Source organism: Podarcis melisellensis (genome assembly GCF_964234715.1).
Source record: "Podarcis melisellensis genome assembly, chromosome: 6".
In the NCBI taxonomy this organism is placed as follows: domain Eukaryota; kingdom Metazoa; phylum Chordata; class Lepidosauria; order Squamata; family Lacertidae; genus Podarcis; species Podarcis melisellensis.
Window position 1 is genome coordinate 58,426,828 of NC_138538.1, and position 16,432 is coordinate 58,443,259.

The 16,432-nt window shown below is 43.8% G+C and overlaps 1 protein-coding gene across 1 annotated transcript in view; it reads right to left on the bottom strand.

Moving 5' to 3' along the window:
* The window catches only part of DAB1 (DAB adaptor protein 1), a 642,426-nt gene that overhangs the window by 571,559 nt on the left and 54,435 nt on the right, over positions 1 to 16,432 (bottom strand). Inside the window, exons 10-13 of the mRNA XM_081915801.1 lie at positions 14,004 to 14,102; positions 12,057 to 13,887; positions 10,409 to 11,844; positions 1,225 to 1,779 (exon numbers count right to left, since the gene is read on the bottom strand). The gene's annotated coding sequence lies outside the window, so the exon portion shown is untranslated. The remainder of the gene's footprint in view (positions 1 to 1,224; positions 1,780 to 10,408; positions 11,845 to 12,056; positions 13,888 to 14,003; positions 14,103 to 16,432) is intronic.

Below are 16,432 nucleotides of genomic sequence, written 5' to 3' on the forward strand. Positions count from 1 at the left end.
AAATATGTTTTACTGCTGCTATTGAAGATGTGAAACCCTTGGGGTATATCTATAGTTGATGCACTTTGATGCTTGTTAGAAAAGCCACTGAACAGAATATATGTACTAAGGCAGAGCTTTAATATCTGGGTGTATACTGTACTACATTGCCAGTCAAATCCCCACACGCCCATACCTAATTATTTTCTTACAAGGTTATGCCTAATTGGCCACTAGCCTAATTGATTAATCATCTGCATTTTGGAGAGACATCGAGAAGCAGTGTGAAGGGCAGGAAAATATTTATTCAGGTACAAATGTTAAAACCAATCAGAGATGCCTAGTAACACACACACACACACACACACACGAGAGAGAGAGAGAGAGAGAGAGAGAGAGAGAGAGAGAGAGAGAGAGAGAAGCTTGACTGGGGAAGGGGGACCTAACAGTGTAAAATCAGGAAGTCAATAACTCCATGCATTTATCCGTACCATTTTCAGAAAGGTGACCAGAATGTTAAGTAAGTTGCTTTGGGTCAGACATGCAGGAGTTAAAGGATCCCGAGCTTGTATGGGGGAAAGATCCCACCAGACACACTCTGGATTCCCATCTCCACATTTGCATAATAAAATGTACCTTTCCTTGTGATTTAGCCCTTGTGGCAAAGGCAAAGGATAAATGCCATGCTGTCAGACTCCAGCCCCTTCCCTGGAATCTCTGCCTTTGCGTAGAACTTACTCCAGTCACATACAGCTAGGCTGACAGGTTTTGGACAGTCTTGAGAGTGAAAAGGCAAAAAACATGAACTTCAACTGAAATTAAGGGCTATCTATGCAATCCCACAACACCCTTCCAGCCCCACCTCTGCAAAAAAAGGAGAAAAGTTAATAGGAATCCTCGACCAATTCTCAATGCCACTTGTACCCCGCAGGATACTGCATGCCTGGTACATATTGCAAAGCCTCTTTGAGGCATTTCTGCATTTTTTCATCCCATCACCAGCAGTGTAGATGAGCCCCGATCATTTCCAAATTGCTAATCATAACCATCCTAAAGGGATTGTATCAAGAAAAGGCAGAAGAGGCTAATTTAAAAAGAGGGTTGTACAGGTACATGAAGCAAGGATGCCAAACAGCAACATGACATTTAATCAAAACCACAAACTCGACAAAAATCATCTTTCCCCCTCAGCCCTTTACTTATTTCATCTTCAAAGCAATCAGAGGAATATAACTTCTCTCCTACCTTCAGACAGGCTTGCTTCCTCATCTGCCCCCCTACACATCCTCTTGTTGCAGGGGGAAAATGCTCCCCCCGGTCTTCTGTTCCTAAAACAATATGGACAGTTCTTTATTTTCTTCTGGGAGATAACCCCTGTGTGTATGTATATGTATCAGCCAGTCTTCATGCAGTAGAATCCGTAGATCCTGAAAGCAGAAGCACTCAGAAACGGGTATCCTAGTGAGAAAATCCTCAGCAGTTTCAGTTCAGTGAGAGCATCTCCTTCTCAGCAGCAGAAGCAACAGCAGCAAAGGCAGTGCTTCTGGTACTCTGCAGGCCACATCGTTCATACCTTATACATCACTACCACATTCCTTCTAATAGGAGAGCACAATACAGCTTCTCATCACCGGCTGCCCCTGAGCTTTCGCTGTGCAGTTGCATTTCTGCATCTGAACTGTTCTTAATCATTCCTGCAGTCTACAGCTCATCAGCAGGCTATTTGTGTCTCAGCAGGAGTAGCAAAACAAGCATGTCATCACCTGGAGGTTAGGCTCACCCTGCTCATTAGGTCTGCCTCTAAAAAAGAGAGAGAAAGAAATCTTTGTGCATGGGAAAAGAGCAAACAGGCTCAGTGAAATCCATTCTCCACACCGGGGCAAATTCTGCACACACATTATTCCCACAGTGCCGGTTGATAAAGGAATGTCAGAAGAAGGGCTTAAAAGATCTGCTTTGAAAAACTCCAGATCTTTGTGGCAGGCTTCTCATATGGGGGGCGGGGGGAGGCAGAAGAGCTCTCTAGATGCACACACAAAAATGTTTATTGGTGCACAGAAATCTGTTTATTGAAACCAATGTATTGCAACATCTACTGTGCGACACTCTGTGGTCTAGATGTACTTCTTGTCATGTAGTTGATTTAGGAAAATAAAAAAAACTGGCTTGCAGGGATATGAGTTGAATTAACCCCAGGGAGGCTTCAAACCTTCAATGTTCCTGATCAGAAACACACAATAACACACACACACACACATACACACACACACACAATGCCTGTGATTTCTAGCAAGAGGAAATCTCCATTTAGCACGAGTGGGCACTTTCCTCCCATCCTGAATTGCAGGTGTGAAGGACCCTGGATTGGGACTGTGATGGGATCAACAGGTTAGCCCACAAACAGGCTACAGTCCAAATCTAGCTTGAACCCGACACCCACAGCTGCCAGCTATTTGTCAAAAACAACAACAACGGGGGGGGGGGGGACTACATGAAGCATGTAATGCACAGCCAAGTTTCAGGCTTTGAGGCCAAAGATGAAGGAACCAGAAACATCACACAATCAGAACTGTGCAAGGGGAAAGGGTGTGTGGGTGTGTTTCTAGCTGCCTTTGCCCTTTCTTTGGAGGACGAAGGTCTGTAGTGAGGAAATTGCTATACTAATCATATGGGGTTCTAAATCGCAAAAGAAACCAACAGCAGACTGCACACTGCAGACCACCTTGTCCAACATAAAGAGCTTGGTGGAACCAGGCGGCCAGAATGCAAAGGAGGAGACATGACAGAGGGGATAAGCACACCTCCACTTTCACCCTTACTGCACAAGGACAAGAAAGACTGAATAAGGCTTAAGAAGGAAATACAGTGGTAACTTGCGTTAAGTACTTAATTCGTTCCGGAGATCCGTTCTTAACCTGAAACTGTTCTTAACCTGAAGCACCACTTTAGCTAATGGGGCCTCCTGCTGCCGCCGCACCGCCGGAACAAGATTTCTGTTCTCATCCTGAAGCAAAGTTCTTAACCTGAGGTACTATTTCTGGGTTAGTGGAGTCTGTAACCTGAAGCGTATGTAACCTGAAGCGTATGTAACCCGAGGTACCACTGTATTCAAAACACTCCTGAAGGAGTTATTTGAAATATATTTGAGTCAATACACTCATTTCTGCACACTTGGAAGTTTAACCTCCCCCCCCCCCCCCATTCCTGGATTTTGTGACATTTTCCCCTCTCCCCTGCCCTCCCCCTCCCCATCGCTGCTGCTCTTCCCCCTCCACCTCTGTCCATCTGTTTACCAACTCTATTGTGTATAGCAGATATAAGGGAACCTGTGACTCTCCATATGTTGCTGGACTTCCATCAGCCCCAGCCAGCATGGCCCGTGGTCAGGGATATATGAGAGCTGTAGTTCTGCAATATCCTGAGGGCCTCAGGTTCCCCACCTCTGGTGTTATATATCTCAGTAAAAATATGCTTTTAGCAGTCAGAGCCAAGCAGAAGTGAGGCCCGGTCACTGAATTTCATTCTGGGATATTTGATTCCTGTCACCTCTTGCCACTTCCCTTTGTGCCTAAGTAGCATATCTGACTGAAAAACCAGAGAGAGAAATGAGTCACTTTGAATCGCATGGTCTCTCCATTACAATCATATAACGATAATGCCTTATTTAGCTAGAGCTCAACACTGCTGTTAACTGAGAGAACCTAGTGGGGTGGGGAAGAGGTGCTAACTTGAATAAAATATGGGGGGGCAGGTAAGCCCCGCCCCACATAATCGATAACAAGATGCAGCACACACATAAACACAGTTTGAATGGCAGTGCCCAACAACTGGCATGTTTGTCGCAGGGGACCTCAGCCCTTAGGGCTCCTGTGGTGGTGGGGAGGGGAGGGGAGGGGAACAGAACAAGCAAGGCTGACCCAATGCGTTTGAGGGTCTGAGGCAGAAGAAGAAACATGTGTCCCCTCCCACCCCCACCCAGTCAAGTTACATAGTATCAGGCTAGTAAAGTTGCTTTAGCAACTGAGCCAGAAAATCTCACAACTTCCTCTCTGCTGTTTGGCAATAACAATACAATAATAAACACAATGACTGATCTTTTTTTTGCCCTTTCATGACACCCAAAATGAACTGCCAGCCTCAGGCCTCTACCTCATAGGAAACAAGAAACAGAATAACAGCAAAATGGAAGGAAGTGTTTCCCTCAGTGCTTCCTTCTTCAGACAGGACATTGCTGTAGGAAAAGGAAATGCCTTTTGAGCCCATACAAACAAACTTTCTGCCACACATTCTACCCAGTCCTGAGAGGAACTCCTTTCCATTGCGCCTTAGCATTTGCTCTCTCTTATTTATGTTGTATTAAAACGACTGGAAAACTTACAGCTTCTCTTAGCCATTCTCCTCTCCGCAGACCCTGTTGTTTTACCCTTTACTCATTTGAGTAGCCAACAACTGAGCACAATGGATATATATACCATAAATCAAAGTGTCATACTGGAATGTTCCTGTTATGTATGCGGGCATTGTAGGCCGAAGCCAGGCTGTATGCATGACACTGCAGACCTAGGCCTTGATGCCTCCTGGAGCTCAGGAGCTTTATCTGCATAACAAAAGACAGAGAGGATTCTCAAACCTCTAATGACATTTGCTGGTAGCTGGCAGGCAGCCATTCCCTGCTGCAATAAGGCCAGTGTTATGATTCGCTAGTCATGGCATAAAGTGACCTATCACATGCAGGGAGGCATATTACCCTGGGCTGGCTTAAGGTGTATATATATACTGGGCTGAGTTCCCCTGTTTGCCGTTCTTGTTCCTAATATTCCAATAACTCATTTTTGAGCTAAATCTTGGTCTTGAGTCGTGCCTGAACCCACCCACATTTCAGTTCCATCACATGAGACTTTTAGCATGTGCAGAAGTGGTGTAGGGGTTTCTCAACTGACTCTCAATCCCAAACTCCCAAACCTTGGATCCCAAACACAAACTATCACCTGACTACCTGGACACATTGCATTGTTGGAAAAATGACACCCACTATGTTCCACCCTTCCCTCTAGCTAGATGCATAGCACAGAAGTCAATTTGTGTGACTTTTAATAGCAAGGACACATGAAACCTGACCTCTCCTACTCCCCACCCACATGCACACACACTGTCGTGGGACCTCTTCAGTTTATCAGTTTGCCTCCAGAACAAAGGTCTTACACTACTGCATTGCCATTAGTGCAGGTGGTGATAATGGAGGAAAGGGTGCCTTTAGTGAATATTCTCTCCTCCATTGATGTACATAATAGATTTTTACAAACATGTACTGTGGGGCTGAGGAAGATGTTGGGCCAGCTACAGGCTTGAGGGAACCTTAACAGAGTGCCTTCTAAGAAGCACTTATAGAAATGCAGTTATCAATCTATAGCTGATAGCAAGCTTTATGGGAAATTAAAATGGCATCTCCTAGAAACTATTATGAGCGTATATAGATAAATAGCCCATAAGATAAGTCTGTTTTTCATCAATAGAGTGAGATATTTGGCTATACTACTTACACTTTTGAAGGGAAAAAATACTAGGCCATAGGCAGCAGAGCACACAGAGGTATGAAATATGAGACTCCAGCAAGATTGGATCTCGTATTGAGGTGGACCTCTGGGGTAGAACTCACGAGAGACAAAGCAGAACTGAGAAAGAAAGGGCATATAAACCTAGCATAGGAAAGTCAGTTTGGAGGTAGAATTCATTGTAGGCTGGGCTTTCAGTGAAATCTATCCAGAGAAGGCAGCAGCAGGATATAGGACAAAATTAAGTAGAATGCCATGAACTGGCAGGACGATAGGGAGGCAGAAGTGAATCCCTGTGAGGGGTGTAGCCAGGATTGGGATACACTGAGGCAAGCTGGGGATAGGGAAGGAGAGAATGGTGTAGGAAGTACTCACGACTTGATGGAGGAGGATGAGGGGATGGGGCAAGTCAGTGCACAGGAACTAAAGAAGCAGGACCCATCACCAGAGCCAGACGGGCCCCTGTCTCCATAAACACAGCAAGCTCTGAGGTGTAGGGAGCAGCAGGAGGGACATTCTAGGAGGCTGAGGCTGGCAAGGGACTACAGCCCAACCCACTAGCTGAGCCAGGTGGGGCTCGTTAGCTCTGGGAAGAGAGGTATGATTCCTCAGCTGGAGCAGGCTCAGAACAGGTGAGGGTCATATGCCTCATCAAGCCCAGCATCAGCAGAACTGAGGTGCTGCGTTTGCTCAACTCCCCATGTTGGTTGGACCATGCCTTGAATATTCCAGGGTGCTATTCCAGTATTTTTAGCCAGGCCAATAGATTATTGAATAGGAGAAGGGGACCAGGGTGGACTTCTCCTTTCTCTGCTCTGTAGCTTTGATTATTCAACACAATAGGCACCAATGTGCCAACTGGATAACTTCAGTTCAAGTAGCATATTACATGCCCCAGGGCAGACTAACTGTAATAGCCATAGCTGACCAAGAAACTATGGAATATCTGTGCTATGCTTTTGGGCCTGCAATCCATTTCGTGGTAGTTTTCATGTAGAAAATGCCGATCAGATCTCTGTGCAATCTCATATTTGCCATGGCCTTCAAATTGTGCTGTTAAAATGGAGAAACTCTGATAAAAGAATAATACAGTGTGTGGAATGTTTGATTAAAAAGAGGCAATGGAACATTTTTCAATGTGTATTCAGTGTGATGAAGAACAGAAGGCGTAGAAGTTGAATTCTGTAAATAAATTTAACACAGTAAATAAAAATTATCTTGCAAATACAATTTGCTATTGTTTTTCTTTTCTGTTTAACTTGCAAAGACCCATGTTAGTGTGGTATGGAAGAGAACTTAAGGCTTGGGTCAAAACAAAATAAAAAAATTCCTTCCGGTAGCACCTTATAGACCAACTACGTTTTTTATTGGTACATATGAGCTTTTGTGTGCATGCACACTTCTTCAGAGGCTTGGGTGTCACTACTCTTAAGAATTCTAGAAAGGATGGTGCTGACATCTCAGACAATGGGGCTGCCAATTGTTGCAGGTCAAATGGTCCTTTAGGAGCCAGTTCATAAGCTGGCAAACATAACCAATCCTTATGGAAATATTTGTACATATTGACTATGTGATCATGGCAATGGGTTGGATGCTGATTAAGGCTGCAGTCCTAATGCCTCTTACCTGGGAGTAAGTCCAATAGAATTCAGTAGGAGTTTTCTCTGAGAAGACATGGCTAGGATTGCTCAGTAATTAAGCTGAAATCAATAGGACTTAAGTGAAGTTGTGATAAATTTGTCTCAATGGTTTTAGTAGGATCTAAGGTCAACTAACTCAGTCTAGATCCAACTTATATTTCCATGCGCTATGTGTGTGTGCGTGTGCACACATGTGCAGAGCATTGTTAAGGGAGGTATTCTACATATAACAGTAAACACAGAATAAGTTGTTATATTTTTTCTACGTTATTAATAAAGAAATACAGTCTAATCAATGGTGTAGATAGATACAGTATGATCTCTGGTGTTATGCTGGTATTGTTAAGACAGCTCAGAAGGTAGATAAACTTAGAGCAGATTCCCACACACCTTGTACGTTCAATAGAAGCTTGAGCAATAGTGGCACATAAGGAAATGCAGAGTGATAGCAGAAGCATCCTAGAGCTCACCAGAACGAGGGTGGGCAGGGGCCCCAGTCCCCAACCCAGAGCTCCCTGACCTCATACCACCCACCCCATCTGTCATGGACTGGCTGGATACAGAGGTGGCAGGCACCAGCTGGGGAATCCCCAGGGGAAGAAGCTCAGAGCCGGGGGACTAGTGTTGGGGTGAGGATGAGTAATCAGAGGGAAAAGAGGTGGCATTCTGAACCCTGCAACATGAAGCCCCTGGAACCCCTCGAGTCTTAAACTGTTCAGAAATTTGAGGGATGTGCAACATTATGTAACTTAATATTGTAGGCTCCATTGAGCATGGTTTTAACCAGGCATAGGCAAACCCGGCCCTCCAGGTGTTCTGGGAATACAATTCCCATCATTCCAGACCGCTGGTCCTGTTAGCTAGGGATCATGGGAGTTGTAGGCCAAAAACATGTGGAGGACCGAGTTTGCCTATGCCTGGTTTTAACTATGGAAAGGTAGGAAACAAAAAAAGATGCATGTATGTAAATGTTTAAAATAAATACAGTAAAGCCCCAATGAACCTAAAAGCTTGTTCTTACTAACCAATGACTATGCATTCTGTCACACTAATTAGAATTAGAACATTAACTTTATCTAAGCATAGACTAGAGTTATTTTAGTTATTCTTTTAAGCTCCACCTGGTTGTGGAGGCCAGAAAGTAGAAGAGACATACCTTTCAACTAGTGCAATGTTGCTTTAGATGTTTTTTTGCAGTGTGACCTGTGTTATCTGACACTGGATTCCTGCTCTTAAGGAACAAAGGATAAATAAAGCTGTCAAGTGCCTTATTGATTACATGTGATTAAGGTATACTTTGCTGCCCTTCTTGTCTTTTGTCTTTTCCATTCGGTTTCTTTTTGGTGCTTTGGGTTCAAATAGGGCAGTGGCAACTTTGCCCATGAGATACCATATTATGCTATCACATTTTTGGAAGATTTCTGTAAGTCTATGGAACTATTGCTAGAGTCAGGTGGACTTCCAATCCGTCGCTTCCTCCTTCTTTTTTTAGAAAGAAAATAAACCATCAGTATATACATATGGAAGTAACATGTTTCCTCCATTATCTCCAATCTGTGTCTTAAACCTGTTGAGCTACCCAAGACCAAATCAGTCTACCTACCCAGCACTAAAGAATTTGCTGTAAGTTACAAGATCATACAGTAAAGTTTACTAAAGTGTGTGTACACATACACACTGACATTCTGTTGGTTCATACAGAAGAGTGAACATCTATTTAATTGTTAGATCAGCACCTGCCATTTTAAAAAGATACCAAGAGAAGTGAAGAATGGTGATGATCAAAGTGTGACTCCTGAATCAGATTTAGTTTCCTGTAAATTTTAAGCACTGACGAACTGGGTGTGTACATGAGAGAGAGAGAGAGAGAGAGAGAGAGAGAGAGAGAGAGAGAGAGAGAGAGAGAGAGAGAGAGATACCTCACTATGCCTAGTTCTCTTGCTGTTTGCTCCACCCAGTCCTCGCTGTGTGAAATGTGAGGGCATGAGATAGTTTATATTGCAGGCCTGAAGACCACACACGAGGGAGCTCAAAGCAACCTCCTAATCTTGCTGTACCTCTGTAACCTCTAACAGTGCCTCTCTGAGCCTGTTGGGAGCTGCCCAGTGTCACAAACAGCTGGGCAGACAAAGGGGAGAAGCCTCAAGAGGAGATGCTGCAGCAGTAGCAGAGCTGCAGTGCATGGCTGCGGTGATGAACTGATTACACTCCTCGCAAAGCAGGCCAACTCTGAAATGGAAATAAGCGAGAGGCGTCTTGTCTCATCCAGCAGCTAGGGTCAGCATCACTTCTAGAGAAGGAAATGTGAGAGATGCATACTGGCTGTTATCTGCAAGTATTATACTGCTCTCCTCTAAAGCCCATTTCATTGCTTCTGCAAAAAGGTGGTGGCTGTTCAGAGAACATTCAAGCATTTTGTATATAAACTTCACACATCCTTTTCCTTCCCCATCTCAGGTGCCCATCTGCAAAGGTGCTTTCATGCCTATGTTTTCAAATGTCAGTAGCTTATGCTGAAGTTCAGCAGTAAAATGCTTCACATCTCCACTTTCCTCACTGCCACTTCTACAGTAAACAAATCTGGTCTTCCTTGATTTGTCTCCCGGCAAAGAATGAAAGTGCTTGATCACTGTTCCATATTCGCTTGCTTAGATTAAAGCAGTGTGGCTGACACCATTTTCGATAAGGACACACTACCCAGTTACTTCTGACAAGGGGGCATAAGTAGTTACATTCTACTTCCAAGTCATTCACAATGATTTTCCAGCCAGCCTAAGGGACATAGCAGTAAACAAACTGCTGGATCTTACAGCAGAAAGTGAACTCTCAATTACCCCTGGTCAAGGGTAAACCTATAGCATTGAGAGCGCATTTAGTATTTGTACACAGCCCTGGGAACTTTGGATGAAGGTTGGTATATAAATTGAATAAAAAATAATACCAACATTTATTAATATAGTTATTGTCATTATATTTAAAGCTGAACTTCCTCCCACTCAGACCATGACAAAGACATTTACTTGAGAGTAAGGAAGATTTTTTTTGTTGACAGAGAGAATACTTACAGGCTCAGCAACAGCTAATGACTCACAAAAGCATCTCTATTGGGGCTAGGTGACAGGAAAGGCAAGGCTAGTCAGGTTGGGAGCTGCAGCCCAAGTTTAAAAAGTCCAAGATCAGTGCAAGAACTCCATGGAAGCAATGGAGATGTTGCAATAGGTTGGCATGCCCACTTACCAAGCTTTTTAAGTTAGAGGAAGGTGCGCTTATTCACAAGAGTGTTGTGCCTGGAGAGATTTCCAAACCTGCAGACATGCACTGCATCAGGGAAGATGGTGTCTATTCCCACTGCCAGGAATGCTGCCAGGTCCTCAGTGACCAGGCTTTCTCCTCCTCTTCTGACTGCAGTTCTTCCAACCCTAGTGGTGGGCTGAGGCCCTCCCTCAATTCCATGGCTGCACTCCTCTTCCCAAGAGGGAAGAAAGGAAAGAGGAGACATGCATCCTCAGCTGGGGCAGACATCTCCTGGAAGGGGAAAGCCTCTGTTCCCCAGCCTCAGCCCCCTGGCATCTCATTCTCCTCCTGCTCCTCTTCCTCCATCTCAACCAGCCACTCTACTGCTGAGCCCAGTGGTGCTTTGGGACTCATAACAATAGTCCCTTCATGATCACTAGTCAAAAATAAAGAATTATCAGTACTGTATATACTTGTAGACTGCCATGTTAAGTGGTAAAAACATATGCAAAACAAAACAGCATCAAAAGTCAGAGAAACCTCCAAGGGAGGTGAGCTTCAATGCCAGACATAGAGTAAACAAATGGAATTATTTACAGTATAATATTATCATGTGAAATGATATTTTATTCATTATTTAATCACACACTGAGCCTGCCCCATTGATTGTACTAGGAGGTGTAGCCATTTTGTTTTGCTTTTAATCTGCAGTGTACATATGCAAATACTTTGGGTTTATTTAAAATTATTTGTATAGAGCCAGAATGTTAGCTGTCTCCACAGGACATTTTACCCAACACACCTTTACACTTTACAGAAGGGCAAGGATTTATAGGTTGCAAATATCATTTTGTAATGAAATGATCTAGCAGGCATGGGTGCATTCCATCTGAATGTCCTCTTAATAGCAGGCAGGCCTCCCTCCCACTTCCTTAGCTATACTGTACACAAATAAATCCATTTAAATAAGCTCAGTCCGTTCAGTGGCACGGCATACATTAATTCCTGCACAAACATTTACTGACCAGATCCGAGCTCAATGAGAAATGGAACAAAAAGCAAAAAGCAAATTTACCAGCAAGGGTACTATAAAAACTTGCCACAAAAATAACCACAAAGAACCATTTAAATATCCAACCACTTTTTATAACCATTCTGCTTATGTTGCAAGTTTTGTAAACAATAGCAAGATAGGCAGTGAGAAGGAAGACTTTGGCCAGCAGGAAACATTTTTGCATGTGGAAGAACTCATATTGCCATGCCAAAAAAATGCATGGATAGAGCAATGTCAGAAAGGCATTGCAGTTCAACGTTCTGATCCTGACAACTTCACACATCAGCTTGCCAGCATGTGTGTCTTCCTTTCTATATCCTTATTTTTGTACAGGAGATGTTGCCAGAAAACAATAATAAAGTAAGAACTTCCATCAGTGCCAGACCTATTGTTTGGATTTGATATCCCGCTTTATCACTACCCGAAGGAGTCTCAAAGCGGCTAACATTCTCCTTTCCCTTCCTCCCCCACAACAAACACTCTGTGAGGTGAGTGGGGCTGAGAGACTTCAAAGAAGTGTGACTAGCCCAAGGTCACCCAGCAGCTGCATGTGGAGGAGCGGGGAATAGAACCCGGTTCACCAGATTACGAGTCTACCGCTCTTAACCACTAAACCACAGGCATCCAAAGCCCTGACTAGGAACAGTGGGATGGAATGGAGTCACCACTGCATCTGAAGCCCTACTGCATGTGCCAGCCAGGAAGGAAGAGTTGGTGGTCATTTGATTCCCTTTCTGGCTGCATCAGCTGCATGCTGATGTAGTAGATGGCCTCAAATTAGGTCCAACACCAGTAAATGGACCAATCTTGGATCCGTATGATCCAATGGCAGCCTTCCTCCACCCCCATCCTTCCCCTGTAGTGCCCCATTTACAGTCCTGATGATGGCTATTGCCTGTGGGAGCACCATCAGTGGTAGTGTGTGTTCCACCACACTTTCAGCACTACAGCAAGGGCCGTCACCAGTGTTTAGTCCCACTGCAGAGGAGCCCAGAGGGGCTCAGAGGAGGGACATCTCTGCTTCATCCTATCCTCCCCAAAACAGTGCAGATAAGGGTTTAGGATTGCTCTGCACCAGTGAATGGTAAGTGGGTATGGGTAGTCCATACTGAAGTCTTTGCTCAGTCAGGATGTCAATTTAGGCTAATTGGATTGCTTTGGAATATTTTGTTTGTTTATAGCCTAATCGTGCAAGCATAATTCAGGAAAAGCTACTCCTGGCTGTGTCCCATTGAAATCAATGGAATGCTAAATCAAACATGACTGCATGTTTATGTGTGATGGACTAGTCTGACTGAGCTGCACCTCTTGACTTGGGAGTTTTGACAGGACTTGCTTCCATGTGGTTGCTTGTCACTCAAACTGAATGGCACTGATAAGACTCAAACCCTAAGACAAATATGGTCTATGAAATGTCATTGGAGGTCTATCACAAATCTGGAATGCTAAATCAGGCTTTGCCACCTGGTAATTCCAAACCTACTGTTACTCTTTTCCCATGTTAAGAGAGTAGGATTGTCACAAAGATTTACCTTTCTTGGAAGTGGCAAAGATGAAGGATGTTTCAGCCTAATTAATTAAGGTGGGGGTGGGGGGGGAGAGTCCTAAAGAAATTGTAGTGCATTGAAATCCTTGGAAGTTAAGGACTAGTGAGACCTTGCAGAACTTCATAACAGGTGCTCAGAAAACATACAGCATTTCTAAGTCCTAGGCTAGTTGACCACACAGTCATTTTCTCCAACTGGTGGTGAGGCCTTTGGGGTAAAGGAACACTTCTAAGGAAATATATGGGGTATGGTGTTTCCTGTGCTATTCTTCGGCACATTTCCATCTGTAGAGAGGCATGCCAGGTGAAGCAGTTTTGTTGCTGATTCCTATCTCTATTTCTGCTGATGGCATATTTTGCTGTAACATCCCCACTGGAACAATTACATGCATGATCTCCTTCCCACTCTACTCTATTGCCCTCCTCTAATAAAAATGTTTGTAAATATTAATTGTCTCAGAATGAACAAAGATTTTCAGTTGGCACTTGTGAAGAGTAAGCTTTGTTGTCCCCCACCCCCATTTTGTTTTCCGTTGGAAGAATGAGCAGATCATCTTAAATACCTGTAAGTCTACAAGTTATACTCAAATAGCCATATTTTTGCACATTATGGGAAAGTAAATCCTCAGCAGATAATATTCTAACCCTCTTTGATCCCATGTCGCCATCTTTGCCTGCAGGAAAATGAAAACAATATTAGCTTCATTTACTGTAGATGCTTCTTCCCGTGACCATTTAGATTTGCCTAATTACTCGCTCCTCCCTTCCATCTTCCTGGGCAGGTGGAGCAACATCTGTGAACATAAGATGGATGCTGTCAGTAACAAATGACTCCTTGTGATCAGTTCACGTTTTCCTTAGTGCTCCTTGCACAGATCAGAACTGAATACAAAGTAAGAGAAACATTAATTAGTGCCCATCCAACAGCAACTTGACAGGGCTATGATTTAGCTATAAATACGTCTGTTGAATTGCAATTCAATATTTGAGTTCCTTACTTTTCTTTCATTGTACCAAATTGATTGGGGAGAATAATAAAGTCTCGTCGAAGGATGCGGAGAGCAGGGGGAATAATGAAGCCTCTTTTCCTGTCACTCCTACATTTTAAAAAAAGAAAAGAAATCTCTTGACTGTGGCTGTCATGACATCATCTACTGACATACAAATTGCTTAGTGATTTGAAAAGAAAGACATATTTGTAAACAAGCCACCTACTTGATACTTCGATTCATAAAGATAAGACATAGGGAAAATGTTTATTTAGATTTTTTCAAGGAAAATGAATAGCCTATGTCAGCTCTCCTGTAATGTTAGAATATTAGAACAATCCTTATACAGTATATATGCATGAATGCGGGTATATACTACCATGAAGACACATGGCACTTTGCACAGGTTTAATAGCAAGAAAAAAACAAAACCCCAAAACCCAACCACAATAAAAATGAACAATTTCCTACTCGAGGAACTTGGGAAACTTGTCTGCTGTTGAAAACCCTATAGCTTGGCTAAGCCTTTAGCAACAGATTCACCCTAGTTTCACCCTAGTAAACAACAAATAAGTGTTGTGCAAAGAAGAAGAGAGGGAGAGTGGTTTCCATCTTCCATACTAGGGCTGACCAGCTGATGAGATGAGGTAAGGCAGTTTGCCACAGGTGGCAGACCCAGCCTCCTCCATGCCTGCCCATGGCCTCCTCATCTACGCTTGCCTGACACCTTAGCCTCCTCCAAACCGCCCATTACCACCATGTCTTCAGTGTTGGGGGAGGCTATGGGGGCAGAGGCAGGGATGGGCTGTGGAAGAACAGGAGTTGACAGCCAGCGGTGGAGGAAGCCGCTCGGGCACCTGGGGTGGTGTGCCCAGGGGTGGGGCGAGCAGCCCATAGGGGTGGGGCGCACTGTAGGGCCTCCAGAGTCTGCCCGGCTGCCTCCCACTCAGTCTCCCTACAGCTTGGGGAGAAGCAGCAGGAGGGCAGCACAGAGTCTACATGCGCCCAAGCCACCATGTCTCTCCCAGGAGAGACGCGTGGCTCAGGTGCGCTGCAGGCCCTGTGGTGAGTGCCACCCGGCATTTTGTCACCCCCCTCAGTGGTGACACCCAGGGCGGACCACACACACCACACACCCCGTCCTCCGTCCCTGTCAACAGCATAGGGGGCAACATTTTCTGTTTTGCCTGAAGTGGCTAAACATCCTGGGCTGGCCCTGTTCTGCACTATTGAAAGCAAGGACACAAACAAACATAACATTTAAGTGTAGTAGAAGTGCTTTCAAACATACATCCATAAGATGCTAATGCATTCATTTTCAGAGCAGAGAATGTCACTTCGTTTTTTAAAATGTATAGACCGTTTTTCAAACAAAATGCTTCCCACAGCATTTTACAGAAATAGACACCAAGAAATAAAGCATAATAAACTTTTAAAACCAATAGAAGCCTCCTGATGCTGCTGGCATGGAGCAGACACTGTCACCATCTTTAAGTCTCTTTTACTTAAGGGCCAGAATGACGGACAACCTTGATTCGAAACATTCCTTAGCATGGCTACATCTTTATGAAATATACATTAAATTGAGCTCCTACTGTTCATTCAAGCACATAAGTTCATCTCTAACTTCACTGCTGATTATGCCCACTGCTTAAGTGTCATGCTGAATGTTTTCTGCCCGCTTTGAAGCCATGTAGAACCCCATTTTGCACCACTTTGGGCTTCCAGGCTGAAAGTAGGCAACTAGAGTGAGAACACTTGTACAGCAGCAAAGCTCATTAAGTTTTTGTCAGTTTTGTCACTTGAGAAAAAGTGCTTTAGACCTTTGGTTTGCTTGAAACCTCCTAGATCTCAGATTACTTTTTTCTGCTTAGAAGAGATGGCGGGGCTGCACAAGATAGCTTCCTATTCTAACTGCAGTAAAGGAATTTCCCTCTGTTTGACAGGCAAGATGTTGTTTTACACTTGGAAAGAAACACAACACAGTAACATGAGAAGCTCTGTATTTCCCCTGTTTCTTGTGCACATGCAACCTTATCTGTAAGTTAAAACTTTGTTAACTCTCTTGGCTAACAACACAAGATGCTAATTACGTCACTTGCTATGTTTTGTTTTCTTTTCAGTTACAGCCATGACCACAACAATGTTCACAGTGCATCAGAAGGGGAGGTTACACACAAACACACACAGAAGTTGAGATCAAGGTTAAACCTTATTTTCCCAATGAACATTGCCCCTTATGCTTGTAATTAAGGTGGAGGAGCACAATACCACATTTGCAAGTGATACCATTAATATAATGTGTAGCTAGACCTATGGAATAAAACATGTTGAAATGGCAATTGTAAATGCATTCAATTAGAACGAATTATGGATAATGGGCTTGATATGAAGAATAATGGGCACATCTCATCCTGAGTGGAACAGGACATTTTAGA